This window comes from Panthera uncia, chromosome E1, assembly GCF_023721935.1.
Source record: "Panthera uncia isolate 11264 chromosome E1, Puncia_PCG_1.0, whole genome shotgun sequence".
In the NCBI taxonomy this organism is placed as follows: Eukaryota; Metazoa; Chordata; class Mammalia; order Carnivora; family Felidae; genus Panthera; species Panthera uncia.
Window position 1 is genome coordinate 29,250,593 of NC_064814.1, and position 5,897 is coordinate 29,256,489.

Here is a 5,897-nt window from a genome sequence, read left to right on the forward strand (position 1 = left end):
ACCACTGTGTGTGATGGCACTGAACCCTGATTAGGGGTCATAGACATTTAGGATGTAAAGCCAGAAGCAAAGGATTTATTAAAATGGGATACCTCAGACTGTATGTTTTCTCTCTGGGAAGAAAACGGATTGAATACCAATAAATACAACGTGACATAAATTTGTCCTGTTTGTAGTTTTCTTCGTACCTTGCTCCTTTTGTGAGAATGAACCAGTTGGGTCTCGTTTGTTTGCAAGACACATCCAACCTGAGTAATGAACTTGAGCATAAAAAAGAATTTTAGGTGCACTTACATGCAAGGCCAGGTGTAAGATGGACTCAGGTTAGGGTTGATAAGACTGACATTAGAATTTGGCTACATTTGTCTTCAGGTTATCTTTGACGTTGGGCTTTGTCTGGTGGCATGATTGCTGCTGACAGCAAAGGGTAGGCCTACATCTTCTCAGGCTCTTGCTGAGCCAAAAAAAGACAGCATTTCTTTCCAGTAGATCCCACACTATCCTATGACTCAACCATATGCCTGTCCGTTCCCCAGTCATTTTGGACATATGGATAGGCTTATACAAATAAGTGAATGCTTCATAAGTTTACCATTAAAAAAATCATTATCAGTAATACAACTGGAATTTAATTTTAGATAGGTGAAATCTAAAAGTCTCTTGTAACAGAGGGCCAAGTTGAAATTGTAAGTATAGAGTCACTGAAACACAGGCACAACGATTATAGTCTTTGAGCAGAGAATCGACATGAAATGGTGTCATGCAAACCATCTTTAAACAGTGTTTAATAATTTAAGAACTCTGAGAACACGAATATGGAGTTTCTAGGTAAAGTAGTACCAAAAAGCAGTCACAAAGTTTGGGATAATTAGTAGAGTTTTGACTCTTTGGCATTTATGTGTGCTAATTTGGAGAAGACAGTCCTACACAGCATTGAAACATGAGGTCATGTGAAAAACTGAGAACCCATGAGCCAATAGTAAATGCCAGAGGTGCAGAAAATGTAGGACTGGTGCTCTTGGGGTTGTTCCCGATTCCTCAGGGTATGCCTCTCTATGACCGCTGGATGCATTGCTTGGAATTTGAAAGTTATATATTGTCATTCCTCTAGCACTTTGGTTCACTTACTCTTTTCCATTCTGTCTCTCCAAATGGACAATAAGATCTCTGGATAGAAACAGTTACTTCACTTTGATTACCAGCCCCTAGGGTTCTAGACAGTAGGCACTCAAGTGAGTGATTTAGAGAGATGGACCAAATGACACACACTCAGAAGGCCAAGCCTATTCAGATATGGAGGTCTAATTCGATTACATTAAACAACAATTCAGGCCACATTATTTCCTTAGTCATTTTTTGTGTGTGTGTGTGTGTGTGGTGAGGGGGCTCTAGATTCCTTCGGTTCCCATTGGTCCTTTATTTGTTAAGGGGTGGCTTTGCTGGTGTGGTTACAGGTTATTTTTTAATGTTAGAGAAATGGTACAGTCTGGACACAGTCCAGTTGATTAGTCAGGATATCAGGATTTTAATGAAAAACAAAAAATAGCACTACTGTTAGAGCTAAATTTTTTCCACAGGTGAATTAGTCACATTGCATAACAATCCAAAGCTATCGACCACATTGGAATTGAGGGGTTCCAGCAAAGGGTCACCTCCCATGAAAATGTTCCTATTTCACAATGACAGTCCTGGCCTGGCTCCCTGGCTGAGGTTCTTCACCCAGAGTCCCCATCTATAATGCTTGTCCTTCAAACCTCCTGCTTCCCAGCTGGATTTGGGAGACACAGAGCAGGAAGAGCCCGTTCAGTTCTTATGTTTCCAGTATCATCACGCAGTTGGCTCGGAGAATTATCCTTAAAACTTAAAAGCTTTGAGACATGCATTCACTGAACAGCTATTTCTTGAGTCTGGTGTCCACCTGGCAAGGGGACCGCCATGGCAGATCCTGGGATGGATGAGACAGGCTTGGTGTTTACCCTCACGGAGCTCGTGGTCTAGTGAAGAAGACACCGTGGACAAGCTGTTGAAAGATGATGAGTTTTGAGAAAGGGCAAGTAAAGGGTGCCAGAGGTTGTAAAACTGGGGGCACTAACCGAGTTTGAGGGGTCAGAGAAGAACATGTTGTAGTGGGCTGCCTGTAGGCTGGAGAAGAAAACTGATCTGCGAGGAAGGAACCATTTACATAAAGCTGCTCTGGCAAGAGAGCCAATCACATCTGAGGAAATACCAAGGCCAGTGTGGCTGGGGCAATGGGAAGGAAGGAGAGGCATCTCACGTGTGGCTGAAGAAGCAGGCAGTTACACCGTGGGTGATCGTGAGAGCCATGGCAAGGATTTTGGACTCTATACCCAGAACACCAATAAGCTTTGAAGTATTTTAGGCTGACCTAAAATCAGCAGTGACCTGATGAGTTTAATCATTCTTTTTTTTAAATGTTTACTTATTTTTGAGAGAGAGAGAGAGAGAGAGAGAGAGAGAGAGAATGAGCAGGGCAAGGACAGAGAGAAGGAGACACAGAATCAGAAGCGGGCTCTTCGCTGACAGCAGAAAGCCCGTTGTGGGGCTCAAACTCATGATTTGGGAGATCACGACCTGAGCCAAAGTTGGATGCTCAACCGACCGAGCCACGCAGGCACCCCAAGTTTAATCATTCTTAACAGCTGCTCATTCCCTCCCCCCTCCATGGTTCCTTCTTCACCACATGGAACAGTCCGTCCAACACTGTCAGTGGGGTACTCTCCAAGGTGCTTTAAGCCTTGTCACTTGGAATCCTCTCCACTGTCAGGTAGAAGGCACAGTGGCTCACACCCAAATCTAGTTTCCGAAGTGGAGCATCAGCCTCTGAAGTCTAACCAGAAAAAGAGAGGCAGAGAACCTCATGGTCCATGCTGGTGTACCCCACACCCTCCAATGGGTGCATCACACAGCCCACACGAGCAGAACTGTCAGGATCTGGAGGTGGGAGAGCAAACAGGCATAAAAAAGGTAAGCAGGTCTGCTTTCTCCAAAGTTTCTTTTTCTACACTCCTCTTCCTCGTGAGAAGACAGAAACATTGTTTGTGTAGGTTCTCAGAGTTTAGAGCTAACAAGACAGGAAGGCTTCAGAAAAATTATTTATATTGCTAATCTACTTGTATGTTTTTGTATGTGTCTGTGTGGATACACATTATATGTACTCCACTTCATAAGACAGAAAAACGGAACTAAGTGACATTAACACGATAAGCCAGGTTGGATGCTAGGCAGAGGAGTTCATAAAGGTGGAACAGATTCTTCCACTGGGGACACAGCAGTCTGGAGAGGACTGAAATAGGTGCACAGTTTATGATAATGACAATGGGATCACCAGCACATGGAAGGAAAACATGTAGTATTTTAGGACTTCGTGGCAAACTGCGGTTAAGACAACAGGTCCAAAATCGAATTGCTTACACCAAGTCCCACTCCCCCAGTGAAGATTTAACTTAATTACAGTTATGGCTCACCCACAAATGGAGTCTTAGACCCGTCAATCAGGAATCACCTGATCAATCCTAGTTAGGTAATCTGCCTGACAAACCCGTGCCATCCCCTAAAGGAAAGTGACCTTGCAATAACCGCGCTGCTCTGTGGTCTAGCATAATTCTCGAGTTCTCAACTCCCTTCTTCCTTTTATTTTGTACAGCTCCTCGGAGCTCCTTTCAATCTGTTACACTGGATGCTGCCCGATTTGAATCGAGTTTTGTTCACATACGCTCTTAAAAGTTCTACCATGCCTCAGTCGATCTTTTACCAGCTCTGGTCAGAAGAGGAAACAAAAAGAGACCCCCAGGAGCCCGCAGGGGCAAGGAGCCACCAGGACCTACCTGCTGAGCCCCCTGAGCTTCTGCTTTCCCGCTGCCTCTGGAGGCTGTACGTCCCTGTTGGATGCTAGCTCTCAGCTCTCAAGGTGTTTCAGATTTGACCCGAGCATTTCTCTCTCCGGACTGAGTCCAGACACCGGCTGAGTCAGATTGGGCCCAATTTAGAAACTGGACGAGGCGCAGGGTGGGCCTGGGTATGACTTAGAAACTAAGACTAGGGGCCGGCTGGGTCCAACATAGAACCCTGGGTGGCTGGCTGTGAGGAGACTGGGCCACGCTTAGCACGAGGACCAGGTCGGAGGGGCCTACTTCCGTCTTAGAAACCGGAAGGCTCTGGGGCTGAACCGGGTCCCACTTAGAAACGGGACCGGGTGTGCGCGGACTGGGTCCCGCTTGGAAACCGGACCGCGTGGGGTCCGTAGAGGGGCCCGCTTCGAAACCGGACCGGGTGCCCATGGACTGGGTCCCGCTTAGAAACTGGGTCCTGCTTAGAAACGGGACCGGGTGGGGGCGGACCGGGCGGAGGAGGACTCGGTCCCGCTTAGAAAGCGGACAGGGTGGGGGCAAATCGGGTCCCACTTAGAAACCGGGCCGGGTCCTGCTTAGAAACCTGACCGGGTGGGGGCAGACGGGGCGGAGGCGGACTTGGTCCCGCTTAGAAACTGAACCGGGTGAGGGCGGATCAGGTCCCACTTAGAAACCGGGCCGGGTGGGGGCGGACCAGGAGAGGCGGACTTGGTCCGGCTTAGAAACCGAACCGGGTGGGGGCGGAGCGGGGGGGGGGGGGGGGCAGTGTGTGGCCTCAGGTGGATGAAATGTTGTTTTAAGCCTGAGCAAGCAGGTTAGCCTTACCAAAGGTAATCTTGAATTACTGTGGCTGCAGTGGAGAACTTCGACATAAAGTTCATCCATTCAGGAGGTGCCCTAGAGCTAAGCACTCATCATAGGGGTAGGGGGAAAACTGTTTTTCCTCCTCTAAAAGTTTCAGGTGGCCAGAGTGTGACCCTCTGGGACACGCCACACACTCCAGGGCCTGCGGATGGGATCCTGAGGAAACTGGCAGAAGCCTGTGAAAGGTAAGAATTCTTAACCAAAATTAGCTTTGCCGTTTCCATCTCTGTCTGTGGGGCCTGGCTGAGAGAAAAAGGTAAAGTTTCATGTTGTCCCTACCCTTCTAAATTCAGATGGGCAGGCAAAAAACATTTGTTAAACAGAGTGAGGTCTTTGCATTGTGACTGGTGAACGCGCTTTTGTATACTCATTGGTTGTCAAACCCTTCCCTCCAGGGACAGCTATTGTCTTCTTGTTTGTCTCATTTTGGGTCCTGAGAACATGGCTTGGCAACAGGTTGGGGACCCTGATAATATAGCTGTACAGAAATGTGGGATGCTCTCCATTTGTGGCTGGGATCCTACCCACTGTTGCCAATTCTTAGGGGAATGGTCTTTAGGTTATCTCTGGGGGTGGCTGTGGGTCTTGGAGCATAGTATCTGTGCCTGTGGTCCCTATGGGGTTGTTCCTTCATGATGGGAAAATTTATTGCTTGTCCAAGGCTGAAATTTGTCAAGGTATGCAAAAGGATTTTTTTTTCTCACTTTCCTTCTTTTTAAAGTAGTTCTGTGGACAGTCGTTGGCCAAAGTGGAAGCTGATATTTATTTAGAGCCTGAAAAGAAATTTGTTTTAGGCCTTACCCCTAAGCTAAAGGATACTATGGACCCAGAAAGAAGAAAAACATCTTGCACCCTTGTCTAAGGATTTACTAAAGCATTCCAAAGACACACGGCTCTGAATCTAAACATAGGAATCTCCTGATTTCCATCTTAGTTGAAGGTCTCCCTGATGTAAAGAAGCAAATTGAGGATAATGTAGTTGGATGGGTGGGACAGTCTCCATATCATTCTGGTTGCAGCCCAGTTCTTTGAGAAATTAAAGGCAATTATGCTTATCTTACAAATCGAATATAAGCCCAGAAATGTGGTTCTGGAAACAGTTCAAAGTCCACTTATCCATTTTTCCAGTCCCCAGATCTCTTCTAATCATTAGAAAGGCTTGCA

At 46.7% G+C, this 5,897-nt stretch overlaps 1 long non-coding RNA gene across 1 annotated transcript; it reads right to left on the reverse strand.

Moving 5' to 3' along the window:
* Positions 1–758: 758 nt before the first annotated feature.
* Positions 759–4,419, reverse strand: LOC125926738 (uncharacterized). The gene is made up of 2 exons (XR_007459150.1): positions 3,846–4,419; positions 759–2,952 (listed from the first exon to the last, which is right to left on the reverse strand). It is a non-coding gene; the product is annotated as an uncharacterized LOC125926738 (long non-coding RNA).
* Between the last annotated feature and the right edge of the window lie 1,478 nt (positions 4,420–5,897).